Genomic DNA, 13,442 nt, shown 5'->3' with positions numbered 1-13,442 from the left:
ATATACTACTGAGCAATCCTTGTTTAAATATTAATAAGCAGATTAAAATTAAGATAATAGTGAATTCATGTAATTCATATGGATATGCTATAAAATATTTGCTCTTCATATATTGTGAAATCATATGCACAACAAAATACTTATCAAAACAAGTGTCTGTGCTCATGATTATAGCTAACATTTGGTAACACAGAGGTTGCCAACCAAATGAGTAAACATATGTAAAAGAAGATGATTTAAACCAATGCTTCTCAGTCTTGGTGGTACTGACATTTTGGGCCAGATTATTTGTTGTAAGGGGCTGGCCTGTGCAATGTAGAATATTTAGCAGCATCCCTGACCCCTATCTATCAGAGGATGGTGGCTCCACCATCCCCAAGATGTGGAAACCAAAAATGTCTCCAGACATCACCAGATGTCCCAAGTAGAGCAAATTCTTCTCCAGATGAAAACCACTGGCATAAACAAGATTTCAGAGAACTGAGGTACTCACCATAAGAGAAAGCTTCTTGCATTTTATGTTTTAATAAGCCAGTGAGGTATAGCTAGTCTGACACTGACAGTGTCACTAGCACTAATGATTAAGAAAGAGTATATTGGATGTACTGCTATATGAGTGCCTGTAGTTGCTTGTCGTAAGCCCTAGCATTATAAATGAGAATGGTGGTTTTATTTATTTTGAATTTGCCTTTGTGTTGACACCATCCATAAAAAAGCACTGTGGAAAGATTTAGAATTTCAGACCAGTAACTCTCTCTTGCATGCCTAACAGATTGGTGCAATATATAAGGTAGAGTGGTTCATTGCACACTCAAGGAAGCATAACCTATAGAGGAGGGGAAGTGGGTGGTAGGCATGTCACATTGTTACTCTAAGAATAAGTAGTATAAATCCTTCATCACCAGAGTTCTCTAATAGAAAAAAGAGATATATAGACAAAATAGAAAAGGCTACCAATTATTGAGTTTTGTCAGCTTTTGGCAATGTATTAAACTCTCTTGTTTATTTACCAAACACTATTTCCCTCTGGAACTGGATGTTAGGGGACAGGCATTTTCATAGATGTATACCTACGTAATACAAATAAAGAAAACAGAGAAGGAATAGTTTATCAATTTCATTGATGGAGAATTGTTTGCAGTAGGGTACCCAGAAATAAGCGTATCTAGATTTGTTTCACATTTTATAAAATTCAACTTCTCACATGATAATTAATGTCAAAGAAGGAGTGCAAAATGGAACATGCAGGTTTGAAGATGATACTAAACTCATTTGAATAGTTACGAGCTGATGAAGATAAGCTGTGGAAAGAACTCACAGGGATTTCAGAAAGACCTCAGAAACAGGCTATAAACTTTGGTTACTGCAATTGTTAAGTGGCATGTTCAAGAAGAAATCTAAGTAATTCTTATGAAATAATGGATGCTAAACTATCAGTCTTTGTCTCAAGAAAAGCCTGTTCTCTCTGGGCAAAGGACTAGGAAAGGGAAGACTGTCTACCCTCCACTGGAAGCATCAGCAGAAATAGAATAGAGTACCCACTGCACTGGGTGGCTAGAGAATAGGTCAGGGGAATCACTCTCCTTATCATGAGTCCAGTGCGCCCCACCCAATGGTCCATGGAAATACATTCCATCCCCAAAGTGATCTCTGCAAGAATTCAGTGGAAATCAAATAGAACCAGAAAAACAAAGCAGAACAGATTAGCATTGCAAGAGATCAGAAAACTAAAATTCTCATTGGAATATAGCCCAAAAAAGTAGGCCATAATCTACATTCTAAACCTAAAAAGACACTTCCTACTAAAAGATTTAAATAATATTGAGTCTCCTAACATAATATGTATAATACAACCAATATTTACTTGTTATACCAGGACCAGATAAAGCATAGTGTGAATGACAAAAGACTATCAGCTGATGCCAATACTGAGATGAATCATGTTGAAACTATCTGACATAAACTTTAAAGCAGCCGTCATGAAATAGTTTCAATATGTGATTAAAAATACCCAACGAAAGTGAAAAAAATAATAATATTAACATTATTTCCTAATATCTATTAAAGAAATTATTCAGAAGAACCACATAGTATTACAGAACTGAAAAATACACCAAGCAAAATAGAGCACACTCTGGATAAACTCAGTAGTAGAGTGGAGCTGAAAGAAAATAGAATCAAGAAAGTTGAGGACAGAACAATGAAATTTACTCAACCTGAACACCAGAGAGAAAATAGACAATCCCCTCCCCGACCCAACATAAAAAAGAGACAGAACAGAGCATTAGGAAAACTGTGGTACAATAAAAAAAGATCTATGATTCATATTATGAGTCCCAGAAAGAGAGGAGAAAGAACTTTGAATTGAAAAGTTATTCTAAAAAGTAATGGCTAAAATTACCTGCATTTAGTGAAATACGTGAGCCTACAGATTCAAAGGCTGAGCAAATCTAAATAAGATAAACATAAAGGAATCCATGCCAAGGCATCTAATAATTAAACATCTGAAATTAGGTAGATAATTTACATTTATTATAAAGGCAGCAAAGGGGCTTTATGTTATAAAGCAACCAAGGGGATACCAAATAAAGTGACAGCTGATTTCTCATCTGAAACTATGGAGGTGAGAAGGAATTTGCAAAACATTTTTATATGCAAGAAGAAAAGAACTATCAGATGTGAATTCTATCTTTGGCAAAACAGACTGTCAAGAATGATTGGAAAATAAAGACATTCTCAGTGGAAAATGGAGACGTTCTCAGAGTAAAGGAAACTGAGAACATTTGTTGCAAAAAGATCTAGCTTTAAAGAATGTTTATAGGAAGATCTCTGACACACCAGAAAAGGTAACAGAAGAATGTATAAACTTCAGGAAAAAAATAATCATGGAATGGTAAAAATAGAGGTGCATATAATAGACTGTTATCCTGATGAATCTCTTAAATCATATTTGATGGTGAAAATAAAAGTATAAAATCTGTTGTGTTAATGTAGAGAGAGGAAATACTTGGGATGATTACATCCTTTTTTTTTAATTGGGAGGGCAAAGGACCTAATGAAAGTAAGCTTTTTCTACTCCACTTGAAGTGGTTAAAATGTGATGATACCAGCAGACTGTGATACTTCACATTTGCATTTTGTAATACCCAGAGCAATGACAAAAAAAATTACTCAAAGCAATAAACTCAAAAATTCTATAAATAAATCAAGATGGAATCCTAAAAATACATTCAAATAACACACTTGAAGGAAAGAAGTAGGAGGTGGAAGGAAAGAAAGAAGAAACAAACAGAAAAATCATGAACTGTCAGTAATGCAAATACAATGAAATACGATCTGGAAGGCAATTAGTTATGGTACAGAACCTGAATGTGGCCTACTACTTCTGTAACTCATTGACTAGATATATGAATTTTCCTTTACTGTGCTTAAAAAATGGCTCTATGATTTATATATTTTTTGATGTCTATACAAGGTGTTATTCATTTTGGGAAGAACACTCTCATTTAGCCATGGGTGAGAGGTTCTTGATGAAAAGCTTCATTAAAAAAAACTTAAATTTGCTTCCAAATATATGGAAACAATTGATGGTTTTCAAATTTCAGGATACTTAAATATATTTGACATATATATGTAACTACATACTTTAGTGATTCTAGGTTCCATCCTGTAAAAAGGTGTAAAATACACAAGAAAACATAATAAAACAGTAAATAGAGATTAAAACAACAGGGAGATTTCATTTTTCACACAATGAGAGTTTGAAGACATAGGTACTCTCTTCCACTGCTGTTGAAAGTCAATTAATATAGTCATTCTATAGGAGAATTTATCACTATCAAAATGTCAAACAAGCAGATCCTGTGACTCAACATTGCCACTGCTCCTCTATCCTAGAATAATCACAATGCACACTGATGTACATTGCAAAATTGTTTATAAAAACACACATTTTAAAACAACCTAACTGCTCATAAATAAGGTGATGACTAAATAGTGATATATCTGTACCATATGATAAGATATCATATTTTTTAAAAATGATAAGGACCTACGTATGCTCAAATGGAAAAGTACTGGAATTAACAAAGCAAATTGAAGGACAAAATATACATTTGGATACTATTTATATTTTTAAATATGTCAAAATACTATATTTCTCTACCAACATATGTAGATAATTTCACAGAGAAAAAGATCTGGAATGCTACACCCCAAACTGAGGTAGTCAGTAACTTTAAAGATGGGAAAAAGAACCAAGATTGAGAATAGTAGCCAATGATAGATTTTTGCCTTATCTGTAATATTTTAATTTATTCAAGGAGACTGTATTAATGTATAATGTATTTTTAAATGTGTCCAAACACAACACAAATAGTTTTTAAATATGTTCAGACACATACAAATTTTAAACAACTGCAAAAAATTATTAAGGTCTAAAATATGAGCTTCAAATATTTTTAAATGTCTTTGTTTTCAATATACAAATGTCTTGACACCAGACTGCCAAGAGGCTGCAAGCAGGGACTAGATAATTTTCAGGAAGGCCATGCTATGCCTTTAGGGTTTGCTAGGGCACAGTTCATAAAGCCAACTCAGAAAAGTAATATTAGTGAACAATAAGTCTTTGCACAAAGAATCTGTTTGAAAGATGCTAAAACAGAAAAGAGGGTGCTGAGTTAAAGGTGAAAAGAGCAGATCAACTGAAACTTAAGAATGAGTGAAAGTGACAGGTTGCCAGAGAGATGGGGCTATATCTTATAGGGCAGAGACTGAGGCACAGACACATAGCCGAGCCCCTCCAGGGTGACTTACAAATATGCCATCTGGGATAGCACAATATGTGGCAGCCTCCTAGCAGACAAATCATATAAATTAATTGTAGTTATTAGTCCTGATTTTTACAGTTTACTTTCTCCGGAAACAATTAGGATTTTCATTCTAATCTTAATGTTGTGTAATTTCAGATATATTCAAACATATTTGAAACAAGTTGGTTTGGATTTTTTAAATTTTGTTTTGTTTTCTGTTTCATTTGCTTTGCTTTGATTTTGTAAATCCTGCCTAACTCTGAGTGCACCCCCTTTTAATCTCATAGTTTCTTTTAGAAGAATTTCCTTTTTTATCTCTTTATTTTCTACTCTCCATTTTATATTACTCTTTTGAAGCTTTGTTTAGGTAGTTTTTTGGAACTTATGAACATTTTCTCCAAATCTTGACTTTTTTCATAATTTATCTCTTTCTTTATTTTTCAGATTTCTAAAGCCATGTGCATTTTGCATATTAGCCCATCTGCGCCAATAATGTAATTGTTTTTATCCTTATGGCTTTACATTTCCTACTCTTATTGTTGAATGAAATATGGTATCACTCTAAAAATATTATTTTTAACTTTTCAAAGTCTTGCTCTCTTAGTTTTGCTTCCATATTTGTAAGTTTATTCCAATGTTGGTTGTTCTCTCTTCAGTGGTGTCAGTGTTCTGCAAGTGTTGAGACGGAGTCGTGTATTCATCTTATTAGTTGAGATTTCCTAATAGGCTACCTCTTTTAGTCTTTGCACATCTCACCAGCTCCAGCCAAGGCTTTAACTTCTGCCATTTATCAATGAAATGGATAAGATGTAGAACCAGACGGTGACCAAACAGTTAGTTATCTGTAATTCTCCTCACTGCTCTCAGCCATTAATTGCCAGATAATCAGGCACTGCCCTGAATCTCTGATGTAAACTCACTTATTCACTGATCCATCCTGGAAACATGGATCTTGGATGCCTGTTCTAAGAAGCATTTAATGGAGGTTGAACTATCAGTTTGCTCCAAAGATCCAGGAAGTTGTTACTGGAACTTCTGGTTTTCTATTTAGTAGCAATATCCCATCTTTAAAAAGTGATATCCCTTCATCTTTTGAGATACAATTTCACTTCTCAGTTTCTATCTGCCAATGATTGCTCACAGTTTCTATCTACCAGTGATTACCCTAAATTCCCTTGTTCTGGCTACCTTTTTATGGGAGTGACTTTTAGGAATGGGGTGCTATGGACATGCCAGGTGTGCTTGCTTTGCCACCTTGAAATGAAAACTTACCACCTAATTTCTGTTGATGTCTAAAGATCAAAAGCTCGGGCATCAGGGGTTAGCTTCTAACAGTAATGGCCTTTATATGGGCCTTATTAAAAGCATGTCAGATGATGCATTTGTGTGTATTAAAATTTCAAATAAACATAACCATTGACATTTAAAATCCTGGGAATCTGACCAATATTGTTAATAATACCATTAAGTCAAGATTCTAAGTTGAGGATATTTATTGCATTATTATTTGAAATAGCAAAATTCTGAAGGCCAATCCAGATGTCCCTCAGAAGAACTGACTACATTTTTGTCTGTTTTTTGCTGTGGTATATTAGGCAACCATGGGGAATATGTACAAACACTGACTTCCAGGCCTGGCAATAACTCACCTTCAAGTGAAAATATCGAGCTATTGAGTAGTCTGAGAGAGACTGAATAAAAAAAGGACAATGGCCAGACTAGATAGATAGGCAGGCAGATAGATAGACAGACAAACAGACAGACAGACAGACAGACAGATAGAAGTCTGATCCTCAACAACTAACCTGGGAAACTAACTCATTATCTAGCTATAGATAGCCAACCTATTTATAAGTGGGATGTATAGTAAGTCAGACTGATATCTCTGGTTATCAGTCTGGGAAGCCAAAAATAACCCTTGGAACAGTAGGCCCCAAATGGCTGGGATCTGGTTAATAACTGACAGCTTCCCTAATTTTTGTCCCACTTCCAACTTAGGACAAACCAGAGAATGCCAAATATGTACCTCCACCCAGTCACATAGGATGTCCCACTTCTTAGTTAGCTTACCTATCTACCGATTCCCCATGCCAACCACCTCCAATCGGGGCATGCCTGAAACCTTCCATTTTTTCCCGTTAGCAATCTTTCCCACTCCCCTACCTGCCTTTGAGTCTGCCAGAACAAGGGATGGTGGTTGACCCCCTTGCATAGCAAATTCTGAATAAATATTCTTTGCTTATTCTCATTGATTGATCTTCATTTATTCACACCTGTATAAAGTGCAATATTGTTTGTAGAAATAAATTATATGATACATAAACAAATGTACACATTTAAGTCACAACAAAAAGGCTACATGTGATTTCATTAAAGATATGGGATAGTATATGTTAGTTTTATAAGTCAAATTACTAAAAAAAAAAGATAAAAAATACATCAATACACTCATTTATGCACATAGCTTATTTAACAAATAATTCTAGTAGCCATATTTAGTATTAATTCTTTACTATCTTTACAAATACATTTCATATACTGGATTCTCCTAATGGCTCGTCTGGAAGACATCTGACAGTTGCTCTTCTGTACAAATGAGAGTTCAAAACTGGAGAGTCCTTAAAATGACTAGAAAATAATTTATTTTTGAATGACAAATATTTAGCTTAGTGTGAAAAAAATGTAAATGTTTTCCTGCTGTTCTTTGCAATATTCACTCCATGTTTTGTTCTCAAGTTAGACTTGGGCACTCTAAAATGTGCTTGAGTTTTATCTTAAGTATTGCTATATCCAAAGGAACAAAGAATTTTTCTTATCAGCCCCTTCCTGCTGGACTTCCTAATGCATTTGGTTCCCAGCTATTAACCCAGGAGACCTATGTTCACAATCACTTTGTGCTTTGTAAGACCTTACAGGTTTACTCATGTATAGACATTCTTATAAAGATTATTACTTTTTCTTTTTTTTTTTTTTTTTTTTGGTACCAAACAATGTTTGCCAATATCCCCATGACTTGTGGCTAATAGATTAATAGAAGATCAACCAGCCAAACAACTGGGGATCTCAACTATTCTCTGGGAACACTAGTTGCTTGGGGGAGAACCATCCTAGGAACTAGAACTTGTAACAGTATCTTGTATAGCCTTTTGTTAGGAAAGTGGAAAAAGACCCATTATTTAGTCAACCATCGAGCCTTAAATTGCTTCAAAATATTTTTCAACAGCTCTTCACAAATGAAAGTATGTAATTATCACAAAATAATTGCTATCAATTAAAATAGATTTCAGTTCTTGGTGAAATATTTAAGGAAACTCATGAGCTAATCAAGTTACCCAAAATGTTAGCTATCTATATTGGTAACAAAAAATGCTTTGTGTTGATATAATTAAAAATGAGGTAATTGTTTTGTTTTAACTCAAAGCTGAAGATTTTTCTTCCCTCATAAGGGTCTTCTAAATTATAAACTGCAAGTTTCATAAATTAAATAAAGCCACTTTATAGGTCTTCTCAAACTATCTTATTTCTAAGGTTTTACTTAAGGTTTTCTAATCATTTTAGGTAGAGAAATTATTAATTCATACATAACTTTTGGTGTATACTCGATATTCTACTTGTATCTATAGAGTTTAGAAAAATACAGAGCTCTGTCTCCTACGAGAAACTGGGAACTCACTGGTAAATGATGTTTTTAGATCTGACATATGTCACTTGCATCAGTTATACTAGTACCTATGCACAAAAATTACAAAATGGTTAATCAACACACAAAGACCAACTGGAGAAGAAAATATACCAAGGCTCTCAGTTATGTATAAAATAGTTTTTCATAATAAACAAACATATATTCTTTAAAAATATATATTTCCTACTGCAAAGTACAATCAGATAAAATTGTGAGTGATGGCAAAAGCAATGACTACATGCCAACTGAACTATGTATAGATAGATATATAGATATTTAGATATAAATATATACCATTATTGAGAAGATATGATTTCTAATTTTATTAATTATTGATGCCTCTGAATTTAATTCAATGTGCAATTACTCAAATTCTCACTTGTTTTTGCCAGAAAAGACAAAGGTTTAGTTGTCTGTGGCTACAGAATTCTGATAACTATTTATCCATTTGTCAAAAAATCCATGATTAAAAGAAATACATAAAATGTCAGCATTACTTTTTGTAGTGACTACATTGGATTCCAATCACCAGAAATGCATATTTTAGGAGCATTTTTAGGACAGATTGTTTGAATTGACTACCATTTACGAAGATGGTGGGGAGAGAAAAAGTCCTTGTTTGAAATGAAAGTGTTGCATGGATTCTGAATGTATCTAAGTTTTGATTCCATTCCAGCTTAATCTATGCATTCCTATGTCATTTATTGCCATGGTAACTAGATACTCATTTTAAAATCACATCAAAAAGTGAGTGGGGAAAGATGCAGTATTTAAGTGGATATAAACTCTTAACATTATGTGAAACATTTTAGTGATAAATGAATATTTAAGCAGAATCCATACCTGATAAGTGAAACTAGCATATTTAAATTAATGATTGATATCGTATCCTCCTATTCATGGAATATAAACATTGCTCTAGCTTTTTTCATATAACATTAATTATTTGATTCTGATTTTTAAAAGTAATAATATGACACTTATAAAAACAACTTGGAACCTTACCCAGAAAAATGTCCATAAAGTGTTGTTCTGGGTTCCCATCATACCTTAAAGGAAAACTTTCACAATGTCTTGAGCCCTTGATTCCTGGAAATATAGGGGTGTATCCTCAAATCCCTGCAGAAATGCACTTAGGTGACATCAATCTTGAATTCCAAATGGAAGAGTACATCTACAAAAAGTAAAGTGATGGCATCTACATCATAAATCTAAAGAGAATATAGGAGAAGTTTCTGCTAACAGTTTGTGCCCTGTTGCCACTGAAAACCTGACTAATGTCAGTGTCATATCCTCCAGGAATTCTGGCCAGCAAGCTTTGCTGAAGTTTGCTAATGCCCCTGGAGCCACTGCTGTTTCTGGCAGCTTCAGTCCAGGAACCTTCACTAACCAGATCCAGATAGCCTCCTGGGAGCGATAACTTCCAGTGGTTACTGGTCCCAGAGATGACCACCAGTCTTGCCTAGGCATCTTGGATAACCTGCCACCATGACTCTGTGAAACATAGTCTTTTCTTGGTATATCGACATTGCCATCCAGGAACAACACAAGGGAACTCACTCAGCAGGTCTAAAGTAATAGACGTTGGCCCACAAATTCTGCATGTGTGGCACCAGTTCTGGTGAATGCCCATGGGAGGTCATGCCCAACCTCTATTTCTTCAGAAACTCTGAGGAGACTGAAAAGGAAGAGCTGGCTGCTGAAAGGGCTGTAACCAAGGAGGCTCAAGGTGAATGGACTGCTCCAGCTCCTAAGTTTACTGCTACTCAGCCCAGAACTGCAGACTGGTCTGAAGGTGTGCAGGTTCCCTGGTGCCTATCCAGCAGTTCCCTGCTGATGACTAGAGCACTCAGCCTCCCACTGAAGGCTGGTCAGCAGCTCCCACTGCTCAGCCACTGAATGGGTAGGAACAAGCACTGAGTGTCTTAAGCTGTACTTCCCCAAACTCTTAAACAGAAAATGGAAATAAGTTCTATTAAAAATAATATTTCTTCAGACTCATAGACAGAATACAAACTTGTGGTTGCCAAGGGGATGGGGGTGGGAAGGGATAGACTGGGAGTTCAAAATTTGTAGATACTGACAGGCATATGTAGAATAGATAAACAAGATTATACTGTGTAGCACATGGAAATATATACAAGATTTTGTGGTAGCTCACAGTGAAAAAAAATGTGACAATGAACATATGTATGTTCATATATAACTTAAAAATTGTGCTGTACACTGGAATTTGACACAACATTGTAAAATGACTATAACTCAATAAAAAGAAGTTAAAAATAATATTTCTTGGAAAAAAACTTGCAACATACAGAATACATATAGGAAAAAGTGCCCATATTTCTTTGGAACATTTAATTCCAGCTTTAATAAATAATGTATTCAGTTAGATTTATTTAATATATATGATTAGTCTTCTGAAGGAATGATACAAGAAGTGTGATGAAAGTATGGTTGAATAAAATTTTAAAATACATATTTTTTTTTTTGATTGGAGAAAGATTCTAAGAGGGCATACCAAGGGAACTTTTGGCTACAGCTGACCTATGCATAACTAACATTGTTTTTATAATTAGGAATTACTTTTTTGCCTATATCAAGGGTACTCAGGAGTCAGTATTCATTCAACGACTCAGTGATAATATTATCAAGGACATTTATGTTACCACTCTAATATCCTTAATGTGCCTACTTCTCACCTCATGCTGCCAAGGGTGGCTGCTGAAGCCCTTGACTGCTTGTCCAGTTCAAAGCAAGTTATCAGTAGAAAGGACTGGAGCCAGTGACATCTATTGTTTTTATCAGGAAGGCTAAAGTTTTCCATAAGGCTCTCCGAAAGTCTTCCTCTTTAATGGTGCTGAACAAGTTAAATTTACATTTATGCCTTTTTAGTAGAAATTAATCATCATTGACCAGTGCTCTGTCTCCTCTACCATAATGAGGACTAAGAAATTAGCATTTAAGTTTAGTTGTTTTTTTTTTTTTTCCTCCAGTCTCTCTGGGGAAAATGAACAAGGGAGTCAAGGGTTTGGAATTGTATTAGTTTGCTAGAGCTGCCATATCAAAATAACACAGACTAGGTGGCTTAAACAACAGAAATTTATTGTCTCACAGTTCTGGAGACCAGAAGTCAAACTTGATGTGTTCACAGGGTTGGTTCCTTCTGACGGATGTGAGCAAAGGAAGGATCTATTCTAGGCCTCCTTCCTTGACTTGTAGATGGCCATCATTTTTAACCCATGTCTTTTCACATTATCTCCTGTCTATGCTTATCTCTGTATCCAGTTTTTCCCTTGTTATAAGGACATCAGTCATATTGGATTAGGGCTTGCTCTAATGGCCTCACCTTAACTTCATTACCTCTGCAAAGAATCTATCTCCAAACAAGATCTCATTATGAGGTACTAAGGGTTGGAACTTCAACACATGAATTTTGAAGGCACATAATTCAGCCCTTTAACCGTAATAGGAATAGAATATGTGAGGTTCATCATAGATGTCTCCTAATGGAGATCACAGGCCCCAAAGGAACTGACCTGTCTACACTCTTCACCTCTTCTCAGAGCATTCATGGTGATGGCCAGTTTGGGACAAACAGCTGAGGTGGCCATAGCCCATAATTCGAAGCTGAATCTGCCCTCCAAATCTCTCCCTCTGAGTGACATCCAATCTGAATAGGTACTAGTTCCTGTGGGTCTCCATGGGATACCCTGATCCAGCTGATAGAATTGCTTCTTTAATGGTCCAAAGAACATCTAGTTAGAAGAATTCGATATATAATTGTAAATGCCTCATTTGAATACTTACTGATCAAGAAAATCATGTTGAATATCCTAATGTACGTATTATGAGTTTTGAATATTGTCCAAAAGGGAATTCTGTGGTTACTGGAGGTTAAGATAAGAAATTAAATTGGCAAATATCTTTATAAAACAGTAAATCTTCTCTCAGCCTAAAAAAAAGAACATTCTAATTCTCTGAAGACAAGTAGACAGCTGGCACTGAGTGATGGTGTAGGGTTTAAGAAATACATATTTTTACATAATCATTTATATGCAATAAAGTTCATATACCACATTTTACTTATTTTTAGGAGACATATTCGATGTCTTTATCAAATAAATTGAATATTGCTATCCAGAAGAATCAGAATCATAAGTTTTGAAAATAATTTATTGAGGTGAATTTCACATAACATAAAATTAACTATTTTACAGTCAACAGTTCAGTAGCATTTAGTATATTCACATGTTGTGTAACTACCACCTTTATCTAACTCCAAAACCCTCATCACTACAAAGTAAAACCCTTTATCCATGGAGAAGTTTTTCCCAACCTCTTCTTCATCCAGCCCCCAGACACCACCAATCTGTGTTCTGTCTCTCTCAATTTATCTATTCTAAATATTTCATATAAATTGAATCATATTATATGTGACCTTTAGTGTCTAGTTTCTTTCACTTAGCATAATGTTTTTAAGATTCACTCAGAAATGGCATTTGGGCTGTTTCACCTTTTAATAATTGTAGGAAGTATTACTAAAAATATGCATGTACATGTACTTATTTGAGTCCTTTTTTCAATTCATTTGGGTATACACCTAATAAAAGAATCATGGGGTCATACAATAGTTCTATGTTTAACTTTTTGAAGAACTTCTGAACTGTTTTCCACAGGGACTGAACCATTTTACACTCTCACCAGCAGTGTGTGAGACTTCCAGTTTGTCTACTTCCTTGCCAAAACTTATTATCCATTTTTAAAATTATTATTATTATTATTTTATTTCCTTTTTATTTTTATTTCTATACTAGTCAGTGTTGAATGGTACATTATTGTGGTTTTGATTTGCATTTCCCTGAAGACCAGTAACATTGAGCTTCTTTTCAAATACTTGTTAGCTATTTTTATATCCTCCTCAAAAAGTGTCTAATTCAAGTCCTTTG

General features: G+C 34.7%; 1 pseudogene; it reads left to right on the top strand.

The window, feature by feature from the left end:
* Positions 1-9,620: 9,620 nt before the first annotated feature.
* Positions 9,621-10,462, top strand: LOC123613013 (small ribosomal subunit protein uS2B-like; annotated as a pseudogene).
* The last annotated feature ends 2,980 nt before the right edge of the window (positions 10,463-13,442 follow it).

This window comes from Camelus bactrianus, chromosome 17 (genome assembly GCF_048773025.1).
Source record: "Camelus bactrianus isolate YW-2024 breed Bactrian camel chromosome 17, ASM4877302v1, whole genome shotgun sequence".
Classification (NCBI taxonomy): Eukaryota; Metazoa; Chordata; class Mammalia; order Artiodactyla; family Camelidae; genus Camelus; species Camelus bactrianus.
Note: the sequence above shows the minus strand (reverse complement) of the source record. Positions and strands in the feature narration are given on the sequence as shown.